Here is a 21127-nt window from a genome sequence, read left to right on the forward strand (position 1 = left end):
AAGTGCACAATATATTATCCCTGAGTGGCTTCCGGGCCTTGATAAGTGGTGATCACTGTAAAAAAAAAAAAAAATTCGATGTAAATGTGGGTACCGTACACACAATTATTCAAGTGAACTGAAAATGCGGAAGATTTGCGCATCGTTTGTCTCAAGGGTGTTCCATCGTTTTCACAGACTGTGATGGGCATATAGACAGTTCCTCATCCTCTCTATAGTCCAGACCATGCTCATTGTGGTTTTTGGTTATTCCCTAAGCTCATGGAAACGTTAGAGTCTGTCATAATGAAACAATTGAAGGGATTAAAGAGGCTGTGATGAGTATCATTAACATGCTCACACAGGAGAACTTCTTAAACCTCCACAAATGTTTCATATTTTTTAAATTATATTTTGCTACATTTTTATACAACCTTACCGTAAAAAAAATTCTAAAACCAATCTATAAATGTTTCATGTTTTTTTAAATTATATTTTGATACATTTTTATACAACCTTACTGTAAAAAAATTCTAAAACCAATCTATAAATGTTTCATATTTTTTAAATTATATTTTGCTACATTTTTATACAACATTACCGTAAAAAATTTTTAAAACCGATCTATAAATGTTTCATGTTTTTTAAATTATATTTTGCTACATTTTTATACAACCTTACTGTAAAAATTTTTTAAAACCGATCTATAAATGTTTCATGTTTTTTAAATTATATTTTGATACATTTTTACACAACCTTACTGTAAAAAACATTCAAACACCAATCTATAAATGTTTCATATTTTTTAAATTATATTTTGCTACATTTGTATACAACGTTACTGTAAACAAATTCTAAAACCAATCTATAAATGTTTCATGTTTTTTAAATTATATTTGGCTACATTTTTATACAACCTTACTGTAAAAAAATTCTAAAACCAATCTATAAATGCTTCATATTTTTTAAATTATATTTTGCTACATTTTTATACAACCTTGCCGTAAAAATTTTTTAAAACCAATCTATAGATGTTTCTTGTTTTTTTAAATTATATTTTGCTACATTTTTATACAACGTTACTGTAAAAAAATTCTAAAAACCAATCTATAAATGTTTCATATTTTTTAAATTATATTTTGCTACATTTTTATACAACCTTACCGTGAAAAATTTTTAAAACCAATCTATAAATGTTTCATATTTTTAAAATTATATTTTGATACATTTTTATAGAACCTTATTGTAAAAAAATTCTAAAACCAATCTATAAATGTTTCATATTTTTTAAATTATATTTTGCTACATTTTTATACAACCTTACTGTAAAAAAATTCTAAAACCAATCTATAAATGTTTCATGTTTTTTAAATTATATTTTGATACATTTTTATACAACCCTACTGTAAAAAAATTCTAAAAACAATCTATAAATGTTTCATGTTTTTTAAAATATATTTTGCTACATTTTTATACAACCTTACTGTGAAAAATTCTAAAACCTATCTATAAATGTTTCATATTTTTTTAAAATATATTTTGCTACATTTTTATACAACGTTACTGTGAAAAAATTCTAAAACAAACCTATAAATGTTTCATGTTTTTTAAATTATATTTTGCTACATTTTTATACAACCTTACCGTAAAAAAATTTTAAAACCAATCTATAAATATTTCATATTTTTTAAATTATATTTTGATACATTTTTATACAACGTTACTGTAAAAAATTCTAAAAATAATCTATAAATGTTTCATATTGTTTTAAAATATATTTTGCTACATTTTTATACAACCTTACTGTAAAAATTTTTTAAAACCGATCTATAAATGTTTCATGTTTTTTAAATTATATTTTGATACATTTTTACACAACCTTACTGTAAAAAACATTCAAACACCAATCTATAAATGTTTCATATTTTTTAAATTATATTTTGCTACATTTGTATACAACGTTACTGTAAACAAATTCTAAAACCAATCTATAAATGTTTCATGTTTTTTAAATTATATTTGGCTACATTTTTATACAACCTTACTGTAAAAAAATTCTAAAACCAATCTATAAATGCTTCATATTTTTTAAATTATATTTTGCTACATTTTTATACAACCTTGCCGTAAAAAATTTTTAAAACCAATCTATAGATGTTTCTTGTTTTTTTAAATTATATTTTGCTACATTTTTATACAACGTTACTGTAAAAAAATTCTAAAAACCAATCTATAAATGTTTCATATTTTTTAAATTATATTTTGCTACATTTTTATACAACGTTACTGTAAAAAAATTCTAAAACCAATCTGTAAACGTTTCATATTTTTTAAATTATATTTTGATACATTTAATACAACGTTACTGTAAAAATTTTTTAAAACCAATCTATAAATGTTTCATATTTTTTAAATTATATTTTGCTACATTTTTATACAACCTTACCGTGAAAAATTTTTAAAACCAATCTATAAATGTTTCATATTTTTAAAATTATATTTTGATACATTTTTATAGAACCTTATTGTAAAAAAATTCTAAAACCAATCTATAAATGTTTCATATTTTTTAAATTATATTTTGCTACATTTTTATACAACCCTACTGTAAAAAAATTCTAAAACCAATCTATAAATGTTTCATGTTTTTTAAATTATATTTTGATACATTTTTATAGAACCTTACTGTAAAAAAATTCTAAAACCAATCTATAAATGTTTCATGTTTTTTAAATTATATTTTGATACATTTTTATACAACCCTACTGTAAAAAAATTCTAAAAACAATCTATAAATGTTTCATGTTTTTTAAAATATATTTTGCTACATTTTTATACAACCTTACTGTGAAAAATTCTAAAACCAATCTATAAATGTTTCATATTTTTTTTAAATATATTTTGCTACATTTTTATACAACCTTACTGTGAAAAAATTCTAAAACCAACCTATAAATGTTTCATGTTTTTTAAATTATATTTTGCTACATTTTTATACAACCTTACCGTAAAAAATTTTTAAAACCAATCTATAAATATTTCATATTTTTTAAATTATATTTTGATACATTTTTATACAACGTTACTGTAAAAAATTCTAAAAATAATCTATAAATGTTTCATATTTTTTTAAAATATATTTTGCTACATTTTTATACAACGTTACTGTAAAAAAATTCTAAAACCAACCTATAAATGTTTCATGTTTTTTAAATTATATTTTGCTACATTTTTATACAACCTTACTCTAATAAATTCTAAAACCAATCTATAAATAATTCATGCTTTTAAATTATATTTTGCTACATTTTTATACAACGTTACTGTAAAAAAATTCTAAAACCGATCTGTAAATGTTTCATGTTTTTTAAATTATATTTTGCTACATTTTTATACAACGTTACTGTAAAAAATTCTAAAACCAATCTATAAATGTTTCATATTTTTTAATTATATTTTGCTACATTTTTATACAACCTTACTGTAATAAAATTCTAAAACCAATCTATAAATGTTTCATGTTTTTTAAATTATATTTTGCTACATTTTTATACAACCCTACTGTAAAAAAATTCTAAAACCGATCTATAAATGTTTCATGTTTTTTAAATTATATTTTGCTACATTTTTATACAACGTTACTGTAAAGAAATTCTAAAACCAATCTATAAAAGTTTCATGTTTTTTAAATTATATTTTGCTACATTTTTATACAACGTTACTGTAAAAAAATTCTAAAACCAATCTATAAATGTTTCATGTTTTTTAAATTATATTTTGATACATTTTTATACAACCTCAGCGTAAAAAATTCTAAAACCAATCTGTAAACGTTTCATGTTTTTATCGTATTTTTTATTTTATTTTCAGTAATGAATCATTCATTAAAAAAATCATATAAATACATTAAAATTATATTTTGATACATTTTTTATACACCGAATATATGTCAGCTTATATCACGGTGACATATATTGAGCGAGTTTCTAATAGTATTTTGTATAGTTTTTTTTTAGTTTTAACTCCTTTCCCCAAACTTACCGTGTTTAACAGAGAGTCTGGCGCCGTATGTAATTTTCAAATACATCGGTATTTTTTCGAGCTGAATAATCATGTTACATTGAATAAAAACACTAAAAACATATCCAGCTAGGTAGAAAAGTAACTTCTCTTGCCTTTAATAAAATTTACTTTTTATATATTTGTTTTTTGATAACTTTTTCGAATCTATGTGTACAGTAATACAAGCCCAACATTTAAATTATCAATTTTTTGTTGACCCTTCAAAAAATTGCTTTAATTAAAAAATGTTTCATTTAAATTATCAATTTGTTGTTGACCCTTCAAAAGAATTGCTTTAATTAAAAAATGTTTCATTTAAATTATTAATTTGTTGTTGACCCTTCAAAAAATTGCTTTAATTAAAAAATGTTTCATTTAAATTATTAATTTGTTGTTGATCTTCAAAGTTGCTTTAATTCGAAAAAATGTTTCATCTAAATTATTTATTTGTTCGAAAAAAAAAGAAGTTATTTCACTTTATAAAAATCCACTGTTGTTTCTATTACAAAATTGTTTTATTAAAATTATATTTTCTTACGTAGATTTTTAAATAAATGTTTTTACAATTATATATTGTTATATTTTTATACAATAAATGTTTTGGTTTTCAAATATTTTTCTGTTCGGAAAAAACTCGTTTGTTACTTATTTTCCGCGTTATTTGACACAGGAGGAAATTGGAGTTATCGCCCCCTAACAATAGCCGCCGTCTGCATGCTGCAGAAGTGCCCCCGAAATGACTTTTAAACGATACCCTCGCCTCCCCATGTTAAGAATGACTTTCGAAATAATAACGTTATTATTTCAGCGCGGTACCATAAGTACCGTATTTTCTTTTTTGTTGTTTCGTAATAACAAGAATTGTTTAAACTAAATTAATTCTTCTAAATATAATATTTGCTTTCTTTGATAATACGTAAGTGTTTTTTCTTTTATTTTTGCTTCACAAAAAGTGTTAAAACTAAAGTATTTTTTAAAATAAATATATGGTATCGTTTTTCGTGTATTGACTCCGTGATCAAGTTTAATTTTTTTAAAACAAGAGAGTAAAATAATTTTTAAAAATATTATGGGGGTGCGTAGTCGCCTTTAAAACAATATCTTCAAGAAGGGTCATAAAATGTGTTTTTAATCGATTTTTATTCAATAAGGGACCAGTTTTTCTACCTAGCAAAAAGGGACGAGTTTTCCGGGTACGAGTTTTCCCAGTACAAGTTTTCCGGGTATGGGTTTTTCGGGTTCGAGTTTTTTGGGGACGAGTTTTCCGGGCACCAAAACGTTTCTTTAGTTTTTAACATTTCTTTGTTATTACGAAAAAAAAACAACACTTTTTGTATTATCAAATAATAAAATAGCTATTTTATTTAGAAAAATTAATTTAGTTTTAACTTTTTGTTTCCGAAACAACAAAAGGCACTTCTACACTATGCGGACGGCGGCCACCTTTTCTTGGTGCCTTTTACAAAATTGCCCCCAGGTGGGGCTTCTCGATCAAAAAAAAATATTAATATGTTGTTGACCATTCAAAGTTGCTTTAATTAAAAAAAAAAATTATTTATTTGTTCTAAAAAAAAAGAAGCTATTTCACTTTATAAAAATCCAATGTTGTTTTTATTACAAAATTGTTTTATTAAAATTATCTTTTCTTACGTAGACTTTTTCTTAAATGTTTTTACAATTATATATTGATACATTTTTAGGCAAAAAATTTTGTTTGCTATTATTTGCCCAATAGCCGCCGTCAGCATACTACAGAAATGCCATCGAAATGACTTTTAAACAATACCCTCCTCTCCCCATATTAAGGATTGCTTTCAAAATATTAACGTTATTATTTCAGCACGGTACCAAAAATATATAAGTACCGTATTTTCTTTTTTGTTGTTTCATAATAACAAGAATGTTTTAAAACTAAATTAATTCTTCTAAATTAGACCGCCAAAAATGGCTGAAAAATCAAGTTGTTATTGTTGTTTTTTTAAAACGAAATTACATTTATTAAAATCCATTATTTCTGAGTAACTTTTTTTTCCAGAAAGATAAAACCCTGAATTTTATCATATAGAAAACAGAATAATGTAAAACTTTTTCTACTATTTTTAATTAAATTTTAAATGTTAAATTTTCCCAAAAAGTTAACAATTGACATTTTTTGTCTTGCACAAAAAACGTACATAAATATTAAAAAAAAGGTTTTTGAAAAAATTAATTTATTTATTTGTTATCTAACTAAGATTTAGGGTGATTTTCTATGAGAATATGCAAAAATATTATAATATAAGTACCTGGATTTCAAATAATTCCACTTATTCATATAGGCAACCAGTTACTTCGCGTCGATCTAGACAATGTTTACGTTTGTACTTGATAAAAAGCAAACTATGGAACCAAACAGGCCCCCCCCCCCAACTTATTTATCAGTGACGAAAATTTCAATGTATTATTAATGCTGAGGCTGGCAAGTACCAGATGGGTGACCATTTGTATGAGTTTGGTTTTTAATGTGTATGTGTGTGGGGGCCAGGCTCCCCAAAATGGGGGGGGGGGGCAATTTAAAGCAGAATAAAAAAAATTATTTCAGCGCGTTTGGTCCACCGTAGTCGAAAGGCGGCAAACGTTTTCAAACGGGATCTAAAAAATGATGCTATTTTTAACACAAAGGGCACAATATTTATCGAATTTTTTTTGTATCGATTCTTCAAAGCATGCCCTGTTTAATAATGGTCATGCATTATTCGGCTCGCTAAAAAAATTGTTAATTTATTTATCCAAGATTTTAAAATGGCTTTTTTGATGAATATTAAAAAAAATTTTTTTTTTGTTTTGCTTAACTTAAATTAATTATTTTACTTAACATATTCACCGAATTTCGCACTTAAAAACTCAAAAGCGGGATAATTAAACACAATCGAAGTTCTGATATTCAGACTTCAAAATAAGGTATGCAAACAATTTTTTTAAATCTATAATCCTGTCCCTTACAACAACACAATATGTTTTGTTCAGTTTCAGATGATTATTTTTAGCATATTTGGAACCCCCTCAAAACAAGGGGGGTTTGTAAGCAAAAATATATATATATAAATATCATTTATGAAAAATAAGTACACTGTTATAAAGTTCATTCTTCTCTTAATAATCGCTGAAAATTTCGTATTGATTAGATAATTACCTGATTTTTGGTAGATTTTTAAAAAGACGGTCTGTCAAAAAGTACTTACCTGCCCCCCCCCCCCAGCTTTGGCGGTGTCTATTCTTAATATAATATTTGCTTTCGTTGATAATACGTAAGCGTTTTCTTTCTTTTAGTTTTGTTTCGTAATACGAGTTTTCCGGGTTCGAGTTGTCTGGGCTCCCTTGAAACACGATATCAGTGGACGTGATGATGTCTGTTTCCTTTCTTTTTACATACTTTTAGCACATCTTGATAATTTTTAGAATTTATACAAATTTCGCCCTGTCACGTAAGTACGTAATGTTTTCACTTGAAATGCGTTGGTTTAACAGATCAATAATGTAAGCGTGTTGTTTTTAACCAAATGTGTTGATTGTATTTCGACATTAAATTACCTGATACGCAGTGAAACAGACGAAACATCCAAAAAACAACCTCCTGCGAAGAAAACCAAAAAGCGACAACCGAAAATCGATACCCTTTTTCAACAAGCGTCAAAAAGTGGGTCAGGTTTCTATGGAAGCCCAACAATGCATAAAAACACTTACCCACAAAAAAAATCTACTCAGAACATTAGATCGATTGAAAAACAATAAAATTCGGTCGATTTAACTGGGGCAGAAGTTGAACAACCGATACAGTAATTGTGTGTCGATCTACCATAGTTAAAAGATTTTCTTTTCTTTTATTTTATTTTAATACTGAACTGACATGTTTTTTTTCGAAGATGAAGGCAATTTTACCGCGCATTTGTATTGTTCAATAAAGAGCACAATTGTCTCTGAGATTCCCTCTTTAAACAACAACGGATATTCGTATATACGTCTGTTCAATAGTACGTTGACTATAGGAAAGACTATTAGCGCTGGAAAGACATAAAAAATGCTATTTCAAACTCAAGCGGGTTAACGAGCATGTAATTGATTCAAAATCGATGTACGAGACGAACAAGCACAATAATACCCCCCTTTCCTTTTGGTTTGTTCGGCTTATTTTCTGGTGATTTAATTCTTGGCATCTGAACTTCGCTGTAATTCGCTTTCCTCTTCACTCTCCAAAAGCAAGGAAATTTTGACATGTACTTGTGAACTCAAAAGCATTTTCAGCCAATGGAAATCTTTTCAAACCTAAAAAAGTAACACCTATACGCGAATGTAGTAAACCAGTGAGAAATTAGAAATTCCTATAAAACCTGGTCGAGAACATCAAAAGTAAAATCGAGCTACCATGAACAGAGTTTGTTTCTAAGAACCACGCGCGTAGAACCTAATATACTTCGTTGACTACAACACGGTCGTCTTCAAAATCATACTTCCTTCAAAGTGTAAACTCCTTATTTATGTATCTGTTTTTTTTTTAAATTTCTATAATTTTTAATTACTGACTTTTTATTAAACTAACAAAATAAAAAAAAACTTAAGCGTGATCGATAAACGAAACTTTTATTTAAAATATAACATTACTGAGCAAGAAAATTGCTATTTCAAACTTAAGCATAACAGACAAATAAAACTGTTATTTAAAATTTAAACTTGGCAGACCAGCAAGAACTTTTCTAATGCATCTCAACACAATATCAAGGGACTGGTTCTCTGTTGACTATAATACAATCGTCTTCAAATTCATTACCACTGTTCATACTTGCTTCAATGTGTGAACTCCTTATTTATGTTACTATCTTTTTTCATATATATATATATATATATATATATATATATATATATATATAATACTAAAACTCTGTCGTTCTTGGTTGTTTGCTTGTTTGCTTGTTTGCTTGCGCACTATACTCCTCCGCCTCCTACTACTACTATGCCTCCTCTTCTTGCAACTACTATTACTTCTCCTCTTTACAACTACTACTACGCCTCCTCTTCCTCCTTTTACTACTACTACTACTACTACTACTACTACTACTACTACTACTACTACTCTTCAGTATCCTACTATTACTACTACTGGTTATAATTCAATGGCTGTAAGTTTTTTCAAAAATAAGCAATTATAAACAGAATGACTCATAGAAATCTATCTATATTCTTTTTTTCATTTTAATATACTTTCATAGAAATGTTTCTGTTATGTCACAAATAAACTATTTTCTTTACGTCACAAGTGTCATGCTCATACATTAATTCCATAGCTAATATAACATATTGACCCCTTAGGGGATGTTTTGCAATTATTCTGTATTACAACTATACTGTCGCAATTTTCTCACAAATAAATCAACTTTGACCTGTTGACTAATTTTTTTTGCATCTTAAATTATCCAAATAAACATTTGTTAATACTTTCTGCATTTTTTTTTACATCATCCATTTCCGTATTACGTTTAAGTTATTTTAATGGCATTTTCTTACAAATAAATCTACTATTTTACAACGTATTTTTTTTACTGTGTACGTTTTCAGCAGTCTAATTTTTTTTTTCCGTTTTAAATTATCCAAATAAACAATTGTTAATACTTTCAGCATTTTTTTAACATCGTTCATTTCCGTATTACGTTTAGTTATTTTAACGCAATTTTCTTACAAATAAATCTACTATTTTACAATGTAAATAGATAATAGGTAACTTTACACGAATAAGGATTTTTTTTGTTTCAGTGATCCGTCTGATTTTTCATTTTCATATATTTTCATAGAAATGTTTCTGTTATGTAAAAAAAAACCCTATTTTCTTTACGTTACAAGTGTCACGCTCGTACATGAATTCCATAGCTAATATAACATACTGACCCAACGAGTCACGGGTAGTCTAGTATTTGTTAAAGTTTTGAATACAATACAGTAATACCTCATATTTCCATTTATGGACATCAAGCGCGAACACATACCCACTGATAATATTGTATTGTGTTTGATCAACGTAGAATATGATTATTATTATGGGAAACTTTCACGAAAAACACTCGTCTAGCTGAAACCACTATCAATAATTTCCCTCACTCTTTATCTGTGCCTTAATCTAAATGTAGATTCCATCAACAAAGCCCCTTTTTAAAACTGCACGCCTGTGGAACTCTCTTCCGTTTGCCTGCTTTCCAGCTGACTACAATTTAGTCGTCTTCAAGTCCAACGTAAATAAATTCTTGATGAGTCGTTCTCTTAAGTAATACAAATTACCAAAATTTCCACTACTAACGATATCTTGGATGTTGTCCCATTGACTACAGTACACTCATTAACCCTTATCCTTGAGTGGCCTCCGGGCCTTGATAAGTGGTGACTTCTATCTATCTACTAACCAGGCTTTCCTCATCCAAAGGCAGGCATAAAACCCGCGGTTTATCTATGGCTAAAAGTAGCCAGCATGTAGATACTTCAATTTGTCGCAGTGCCTACTTATTAATGGCCGACGTAATTCAAGCCATAATGACAAGATACACAGGTCGTCAAGAAAGAAAGCTGACATTAAAACCAACGGTGAGTTTAAATGTCAGAATTAATAAGTTATCAATTGTATTACGTTCTTAGCTTACAAACAGACAAAAGAAACAATAATGACTTTACTTATTTCAGTCCAGAAATGGCAATTTAGAAATGTGAACATTAACAATTACGCTAACATATGCGCGCAGAACCGACCAGACTTAAAACGTAGGCTCGATGGGATTTCTAAACAAAAAAATAAATAAATAAATAAAACGAGAAGGGATATAGAATAATAAGAAAGAGAGAGATACAAATAGATAGATAGATAGATAGATAGATAGAGAGAGGGGAAGACAGAGAAGCGTTATATAACAAATAAAGCAAAGTTATTCACTTGATTAATTATTAATAGTAGAAAAAAATAAAGTGTATTCATTGATATTTTTGAAAAAGAATGTAATGAGAGGGCAAAATCGAAACCGTTTTAATTCTTTTTTCAATTGAATAATTAAAGCATTAATTACGTCAAGTTTAAAAGAAGCACTCATGTTGAAAAAACGACCAGTAGTTTCCTTAAAAGGACACGCACTTCCACCATATTGAGAAGAGAAAATTGTACATGCGCATGAACGTTATATTTTAATACATTTGCTAGTCAGACTTGCTATATATATATATATATATATATATATATATATATATATATGTATATATATATATATATATATATATATATATATATATATATATATATATATATATATATATATATATATATATATATATATATATGATGGATGGACTCTCCCGTCGATTTCGACATATGAGGTTCAGACAACCCATATTTCTAAAACTCATTTATGCTTTTGCCTCTGATGACTTTTTAGTCCAGAAAGGGACTTGCAGACAAGGCCACAAATAGAACATGAATGTGGATTTAATGCTGCAGATATTGGTTCGGCTGGTAGTCGTTTTGCTCTTACTCTGTTTTCTTTCAGTTGCCTTAAGCTTTCAGATTGAAACCTCTGGAGACCTTCAAAACACCTTGATCTCCATCCTTTTCGGTCATTCACCTCATCTTCAAGACTCCTGTATGGTATGTTCACTGCAGACAAGTTACTCTTCAACTTTTCCTTGTACCTAAGCCAAGGACGTCCGACAATTCTTTTACCACCCTCAAATTGACTGTACATCGCAATTTTTGGAATTCTGTCATCGGGAATTCTCAATACATGACCAGCCCACCGCAATTGCGATTGAATATTCAGTGCCAGATATTTTGCATTTTGTGAATAATTCGGCATTTGATACCTTGTCGCGGAGGCTAAGACCACATATGGAGCGTAGACAGCTTTTGTGGAAAACGTCCAGCTGATTAATGTGATGTCTGTATGGAGTCCATGACTCAGATCCATAAAGAAGAATGGAAAGAACAACAGCACGGTAGACAAGGATTTTTGTGTCTAGTCGAATACCCCTTTCGTTCCACAAGCGATGGCGGAGATTTCCAAAGGCAAAAGTGGCCTTAGCAATCCTGTTGACAATTTCATCATCAAGAGAACTGCCCTGGTTCACCTTGCTACCAAGGTAAGGAAAGGACTTGACATAATTGATATCATGACCGTCGACTTTCAGCTTGCGCGCAGGAAATCTACTCTGGTGGATTTTGCTTTACGCCTTCAACTTGTTTTGGGGTAGGGTGTGGCTGATGCACTACCTCAGTCTTCCTTATGCTAATTGTCAGGCCAAAGGCCTTGCACGCGGCTGAAAATCGATCAAGAAGAACCTGGGCTTCCTCAAAGGACGTGGCTACCAGTGCGGCATCGTCAGCGAAGAGCAAGTCGCGAATAATTTCGGTGCGAAGAAGATTCTTGGCCTTAAACCGTTGATGGTTAAATAAGCCACTGGATGACCGAAATTGAAACTTGACACCAGTGTCCAAATCATCAAATGCATGTTTCAGCATTAGTGAAAAGAAGAGCGCAAAGAGGACCGGCGCCATTACACATCCCTGTTTGGTCCCATTCGTAACATCAAATTGATCAGACATCATACCATCTGAGACAACATTGGCCTTCATCCCCTCGTGAAAGGAAATGATCACGTTCAGCATGTTTTCTGGAATACCAAGCCTTTTTAAAACTTGCCAAAGAGCATCGCGATTCACAGTGTCGAAGGCCTTCGTCAGGTCAACAAACACCATATAAAATTCCTGATTTTTCTCACGGACCTTTTCTGTCACCTGACGTAAGGAAAATATCATGTCAATGGTGCCGCGACCCGACCGCAACCCACACTATGACTCTGGATACACCTTATCAACGAGACGATTTATGATTCGGTTTAGAATGAGCCTAGCCAGAATCTTTCCTGCAATTGAAAGCAGAGATATCCCCCGATGGTTGTCACAGACATTCTTGACTCCCTTATTTTTGTAGAGATGTTTGATGCAGGCATCTTTGTAGTCCTGTGGAACTCGGCCTGCTTTCCATATCCTTACACAGAGAGCATGGAGCTTTTTTACCAGCACATGCCCACCATGCTTGTACACTTCAGGCGGAATTGTATCCTTTGGTGATGGGGACTTGCCAGAAGCAATTTATTTGATGGATTCCCATACCTCCTGATAAGCAGGTTCCAATGACAATTCTGGAATATCTGGATTCTGAGGAATAGAGGACACAACATCGCTGTCAATGACAGAGGAGGTGTTTATATATATATATATATATATATATATATATATATATATATATATATACATATATATATATATATATATATATATATATATATATATATATATATATATATATATATATATATATATACTCGTACAAACCAGCATGTTCCATCGAAGATCAGACAAGGGAGGATAGGGTCTGGTGGTCTCCCTCCTTCTGTAGCCTTGGACTCTGCTATTGGCCAGCATTTGGTTGACAACACGTGCTGTGCCGATAGATATAAAATAGATTGGTTCGAGGTGCTACATAGAGCGGACTCCAAAAACCTTTTGGAGTCTGTCTCTATTGCGGTGCGTCAACCTTCTTTGTGCCGGCAAAAAGAAACATCAAACGCATTGTTTCTCTTTGGGGAACTTTGAATCTTTTCTCCCGCTTTTTTTTCCCTCCCTCGTTGTGCCAATATTTTAATCGTTTTTAAACGTTAATAAATTTATTTAGTGCCCCCGTACTTTTGGCACATTTAATAAGTTCCCCATTAGAACTCTTTATTTTTCGACACAATATTATTTTTTTCGCTATCGATTTTCTCCTGACGAGATGATAGCCGAAAGAGCTCTCGAGAAACTTCCGCCTATTATTTTTAAAACTATATATATATATATATATATATATATATATATATATATATATTGGCAGACATACACACAGACGTATTCCTTTATTATATATACATATGTAAAAGCAGTGGGCGATTGTTTATTTAAATGGACATTTGTTGAGGTCATTTGCAAGCAGCGCTCCTTTGGGCCGATGGGTAGAATTGCCGACTTTAAACGCGATGGTTATAAGTTCAATCCTCGGCTAGGGAAAGGTGCTAGTCTAGCCGCACTGATAAGTTGTGATATAATGAAACAGTACTGTGTCTGTGTGTGAGTTCGTCCCATATGAAATCTGTAACGGCAGGGCTCATTAGAAAAATACACTAATCTGTTTTATGAGTCTGGGGTTGTTCTTAGATAGAGTTTGTAGCGGAATGCCTCCGACAAGTATCGAAAATCGAAAAATTCCGATTAAAGAAGGCACTGTGCGATTTTGACCAAGCCATTAAATAAAAATAATTTTATAAAATTAACAGTAGGTTCTCTACAGTGCAATACTGTATAGAGTACAATGTATTGTGGACTAAGTCACTGCAGAGAGGCATGTGATTTCCTATCGGTGCACCGTGATGGGTTATCAACTAGAGCAGGCAATTAATCGATTTGATTGAAGAATGGGTGATATCACCGATTTCGATGGTAATAAAAATACGGGAGAGTGAAACAGTCGTTGATCATTATTCAATTCAAGGCAACGTCGGCTCTCCCTGCTAGCATAGTATCATTTACTTTCTTTATACAAACATTATTTGTTACATATGTGCATACATGTTTCTAGCTATGATTTCTTTCGAAACTTTTTCAACTTGTTTTAAAAACCAATCTACGGTTTCCTTTCTCCAAGCATTATATAAGAAATCGTCTATTCACATTTGAAACCAGCGACTTTTTATTTTATTCAATTTTCTCCCCAAACAAGGCACAGTGTCACTTTGAAGTAGGTGGCTACTATCGGGGACATAAGTTGCAGGGATTTATATAAAGAGATGAGTAGCAAGATGTCTGTTCACATTACACTTGAACTTCTGCATGTCAGTACGGTTGGGAAAGCAGAATCCCAGAAGCGAGTTCCAGAGTCTGGCAGTTCTGGGGAAGAAACTATTGGAGTAGAAGGCTTTCTTACATTTAGGGATCTCTACTATGAAAGGGTGGGATTTAGCTGCTTGTCGGGTTTGTCGGAGGTATTTATGTCGAGGAGGCACAAGTGCTTGTAGTTCGCCAGAGTATTCACCATTAAAGTACTTGTAGAACAGACAGACTAGCAAGATCAAAATGCCTCACTTCTAGATCTATTTCTGACCACAGTCTCGATGATTGTATAACGAATTCCCACAGCCCACTCGGAAATGCTGATCACGCTGTGATAATGGTAGAAATCGCCCTAAATTCTCGACCCAAAACTGAAGAGCCAGTGCTCAAAACAACGAGGTATTACAGAAAGAGTGACTGGGAAGCCATCAGGGATCTCATCAGAGATGCCTCATGGGGAAATATATTTTCTCTTCCAGCTGAACAGTGCGCAAATAAGACCACTGAATGGTTCAAAACTGCAATTGAAGCACATGTTCCCACCTATAGAAAGCCCCACTCTCCACAATGGTTTACTTCTACTTGTGCAGATGTCATTGCTCAAAGGCAGCATGCGTACCGCAGATTTAACCGACATGAATCCAGTTCAAACAGACAGAAGTATATGGAACTAGAAGTAATTGTAAGAGAGAAATAGCGACAGCTAAGACATAATTCACTGAAACTACCAGAAAATTAGGAACCCGCGATTTTTGGAAAATCTACAACAGGGTAGTAAATTATGGGAAGTCAACGATTCCTCCACTATCAAACAATCATGAGGTTGTTTACACGGCAATCGAGAAAGCTAACATACTTGCTAATCGGTTTGCCTCAAATCCACATTGGACCCGGCAAACCACTCCTTCTCTGACTTTCCTTTGCGGACAGACGCCACACTAGATGATATGAAAATCACCCCTTCTCAGATACATGGTATCATAAAAAAGCTAGACACCTCAAAAGCATGTGGACCTGATCTCATCCTGGCTGTTGTATTGCTCCGCTGAAGTTGCTTCAATTCTTGCCCTCTCCAAACTTTACAACAAATGCCTTAACGAATCTTGCTTTGCTGACGGCTGGAAAACTGCTTCTATGAAGCGTAATGATCATCCTTTCATCTGACAGAAATCCTTGGCTTTCGTCTTGGAACACAACCTCGCAAATAAAATGTCTTTAAATTGTTCTAATTTGTTTTTACAATGATTACACTGTTGTTGGCTTTAGGAAGCCGTTTCAAATTTGTGTCTAGGGCTGTAGATTGTCATAGCATTGCCTTCTCTTTAAGAAATAACTCTAAAACGACCAGAATCAAGAGCATCACGAACACTGCCTGTGTTTTTGTGGTTTGCACATTCATTCATACCGTTTTCTCATCTCATTTCAATCTCCGGCCGAAAGAACCAACCCATTAAATTATCGCTCTATTAGCCTTCTCCCACTTTTTGCCAAAATATTCGATTCCTTAATTAATCAAACTCTAGTCCATTACCTTACAGCTGCTAAACTCCTGACCGACAATCAATATGGATTTAGGCAAGCCCGTTCCACAGCAGATATTTTAACTGTAATCTCTGGACGTATATACTGTTCACTAGACAAACAGGGAAGGGTAGAGCAGTAGCCCTTGATATATCTAAGGCTTTTGACAGGGTGGGGCACGATGGTCTTCTAAAGAAAATGAGATTATATGGTATCACTGAAAGAATACATAATGTAATTAAATCCTTCTTAAGTAAGAGAAAAATCTAGGTTGTCCTCAATGGTCGTACATCTAAACAATATGATATAAATGCGGGAGTACCTCAGGGTTCTATCGTGCGACCTTTATTATTCCTGATATTCATAAATGACCTCCCTGATAAAATTGTTTCTGAGATGGGTATATTTGCTGATGACACCACTATCTATAACAGACACGAGGGGAAAACAAATGAACACATATCTAAGGAAATGGCAGAAATACTAGAGGAAGATCTCCAATCTGTAGTGGAATGGGAACAAAGATTGATGGTCACATTCAATGCTGCCAAGACTAAGCTTGTTTCCTTCAATAATTACAAGAAACCTTCTCTACCACCAATAGCAATGGCCAAGAACACATTACCTGAAAGTACTTCCTTTAAACTCCTCGGCCTAACGTTCACTAGGAACATGAACTGGAATAGATACATTGAGAGAATTGCCAAGGCTGCTGCGAAGAAGGTGGGCTCTCTCTACCGTGCTAGAAAACTACTTACGCCTGAAAGTATTCTATACCTCTATAAGGCCACCATTCGCCCATGTAGGGAGTACTGTTGTCATATTTGGGCTGGTGCATCTGCGATTTTTCTCTCCGTCCTGGATAGGGTTAAAAATAGAGTCGCCAACCTGATAGGTCCTGAACTATCATCTTGGCTTCAGCCTCTGTTCCATCGATTTGATTTCGAAAGGAATCATAGCTGAAACATGCATGCACATATGTAGCTAATAATATTTGTACAAATAAAAAAGTTACGCAATTATACAGATCTACTTGCTATTGAGCACTATTTTATAAAATATAATTTGAAATAGCATCTAAGAAACCACAGCAATATAATCATTATATATATATATATATATATATATATATATATATATATATATATATATATATATCTCAGTTGTATTTTTATTAAATTTTATTTTTTTCTTGGTGTCACTTGACTCTTTAGATGTTTATATTTTTGCACTTATTTTTTTATATTCTTTTTTATATCAATTGTTGTACATCCATTTTATTCACCTATTTTCATTCTATATTTTATTCTCGTATATTTAATACAACTTTGTATCTTTTATAACTTTTATTATCTTATATATTTTTATATCTTTTCATCACATAACCCTTTGTATCTTTATCCCATTATTATACAATTGTTACATGGAAAAGGACTGCCCCCTTTCCATGAAAATGAGAAGAATATTGAATAAGTAAAAAATGAGATTAGGATAAGCCTAGAATCGAACCCTGTAGGCAAAGTTAAGAAATGGAATGTTAGAAATTAAGTCTATTGTTAATTCTTTTAGAAATCTGAATGTTAAATATGTCAGTAAAAGAATGAATGATGCAAATTAAATTATATTGTTTAAAATAGGTTAGATTAGAATTGAGGATTCTTTTGTTTGTCAAAAGTGTGTTGGACAAACATATGTAAAGACACGTGAAATTGGTCACGTTTGAAAAACACACTTCTGACGTCATAGACAAAGGCCATCTCCATATTATAGCTTCGGATTTTAGTCAGAGCAAGAGAGCCAGTCAGTTGGTCAGTTGATCCCTTGGAAGCGAAGCGAGAACATTTAGACTATGTAGATCCAAATTTGAATTCCTGACGTCATCGACTGGCCGATCAGATGAATCAAGAAGTCATCATTATGTTGTAACTTTTGTCTTGTGTCACATCCTTCATCACGAACGAAAGGTAATTGTGTTTATCATCTTATAATGAACATTGTGTAATCATTCGAAGATTATTTATCTCCCCTCCTCTGTGTTAAGAACTGTGCATCATATCACCCTCTCCTCGGTATGTGTGAAGAAGAACAATCCCCTGTCTGATATATAAATGTCTTCCCCTCAGGAATTGTCACAGTCGTCGTCATGATGCAATATATATAAATGTCATTATCATTCTAATATCTGTGTTATAAGAACGGTCATATATGAACACCCCAAGAAGCATATAAGAACTGGTGTAAATGTCTCCCTCATCGTCGTTATATATGTTCCTGTCATATTTTAATATGTACCCCTATTTATGGAAGAAATAATGCAACACCAGCTAAAATCTTCCTATTTGTATTCTTTATAATTTATCACTTCACATTTATTATCTTAATATTATTCCTAATAATTTATATTTCTTTTAAGCACTCTTATAATTTCAGATACCCCTTCTAAAATATACCGACATATCATAAACCCCATATTTCATGTAAGCCCTTTCCATAGCTATAACCCTCTAATACATACGATTAAACCAGCACGTTCCTTCAAATAACCTACCCTATATTCTCCCAGGGCCAACCCTACATGAGCCAGCTGGCAAATCACTATCCAGCTCCCATTTCCCACCTCTCGGGAGCTGACCCCCTTTTCTCTTCCCCCTCCCGCTCTCTCTACATTAAAAAAACGGCCTTGTGCTTAATTTGCTCAGTGGGGAAGCAAATAAATAAAGCACATCTTTTATATTGCAAGAAATTATACAGTCGTTGTACAAGCCCTAACTGCTATTGTATCGATCGATTTGATTGGTCGAATCTAACCAGACATGTCACGTGCCTTTGGCGCTAATTCTATTCCCTTTTCAACTTTCTTTAGTTCGTTCTAGATCAGCGAAAGAGGAAGGACTCATATAAAAGCCAAGTACGTCAAAGGATGGAATACTGCTGCTATATCTGGGCAGGAGCTGCTAAAAACAGCCTATCCTGCCTTGACAGAGTACAAAATAGACTTCGTGACTTAGTGGGGGGATGCCCTTTTCTCTACCCTGCAACCTCTCTCCCACAGAAGAGACGTTGCGAGCATATCCTTGTTTTATCGTTATTTCCATGGCAGGTGCTCGTCTGAACTCCAATCTCTGGTCCCCTCTCGCCAATCTTTCACGAAAAACACCCGTCTAGCTGAATCCACTGTGAAAAGTTTCCCCCACTCTTTATCTGTGCCTAAATCAAAACGTGGATTCCATGAACAAAACTTCTTTCTTAGAACTGCACGCCTGTGGAACTCTGTTCCGTCTGCCTGCTTCCCACCTGACTACAACTTGGATGTCTTCAAGTCCAACGTTAACAAATTCCTAATGAACCGCCCCCTTAAGTAAACACTTCAAATCTCCACACTAACGTACTGTACTTGCAATAACCCTTATCCCTGAGTGGCTTCCAGGCCTTAATAACGGGTGACCACCGTGTAAAAAAAAAATTTATCATGTCTTCTAAGAAGGAGACTTGGACACTAAATTTAGTGCCTTCTACGTTTCAGATCTCTGCCGTGGATGAAGTATAGAAACTAAGAATTAGGCTCACTTATAAGACAGAATGTCTACAACCGCATTACAAACCTTTCTTATTCATCTGCAGTATTCAGCCTGTTTGCGTTGTTACCAATTTTTTTAGGGCCATGAGATCCAAATGGAACACGGCTAAATTCATCCTTCCTTGTAACAGACTACGACAACATGCGGATTGCAAAAGGACTAAAACTTACCGCTTCATTGAAGCAACTACCAGTTCCATTCGTTGGACGCAGGATGGGCGCACTATTTTTCAATAATATCCTGTGTACCAATAAAGTTTGTCTTTAATTTTACAAGTATGGTTTGTTGTTTCGTGCTTGTCTCATTTCTTGCCTTTAACACAGAGAGCATCGAACATGTTAGTTAAAATTTTCATCTTGACATAAAATAATCCCTACAATTGGTGCATGTGCGTATGTGTGCACATATGCGGTAATGAGTGTGTGTGTGTGTGTGTGTGTGTGTGTATGTTGTTTTGATGTATCTCGTTTTTATTTAAGTTTTGGGCGTTCTATAAATATCTAAGTGCGTCTTTTTATTGCGCACATAAAAAACAGCCATGTCATAATCTAGGCCTTCCTTTAAATGACGAAATTGAATAATCATATATTTTTATGCCTTTTTCTGTATTGCATTTTTTTTGTAAATTTGATAGCATTTACGGGAAATTATAGTTGATAAAAAAAAACTTAACACTTGTGTCTACTGTCATTCTATCTATCTATCTATCTATATTTTTCTTGTATTCCCCCTTTTTTTTTATCTCATCAGTCATAATTATAACATAAAAAAAAAACAAATTAAAAAAATATCTGATTAAAAAACGGATAACACGCGATTAACCATACTGAAACTAGCAACCTCTTAGTTTTGTAAATATTTTGTTTCTAAGACCTTGCAATTGGTTGATGAATTTAATTTAAAATTTAACCATAATAAGTTAAAAATTATACCCCAAGCTTTCCTGATAATTAAATTATCTTTATAATTATTGTAAAATTATATCCAACTTGATCCAAAAATTTAAAACTTTAAGGTGCAGAGCTACCCCTCTTTCCCTGCCAAAACACGGCGTCTTTTTTAC

The 21127-nt window shown here is 32.1% G+C and overlaps 1 protein-coding gene across 1 annotated transcript in view; it reads right to left on the bottom strand.

The window, feature by feature from the left end:
• The window catches only part of LOC145265384 (uncharacterized), a 145546-nt gene extending 125202 nt beyond the window's left edge, over positions 1–20344 (bottom strand). Inside the window, exon 1 of the mRNA XM_080121186.1 lies at positions 20235–20344. The gene's annotated coding sequence lies outside the window, so the exon portion shown is untranslated. The remainder of the gene's footprint in view (positions 1–20234) is intronic.
• Between the last annotated feature and the right edge of the window lie 783 nt (positions 20345–21127).

This window comes from Euprymna scolopes, chromosome 40, assembly GCF_053919585.1.
Source record: "Euprymna scolopes isolate OS-2025 chromosome 40, ASM5391958v1, whole genome shotgun sequence".
Lineage (NCBI taxonomy): Eukaryota > Metazoa > Mollusca > Cephalopoda > Sepiida > Sepiolidae > Euprymna > Euprymna scolopes.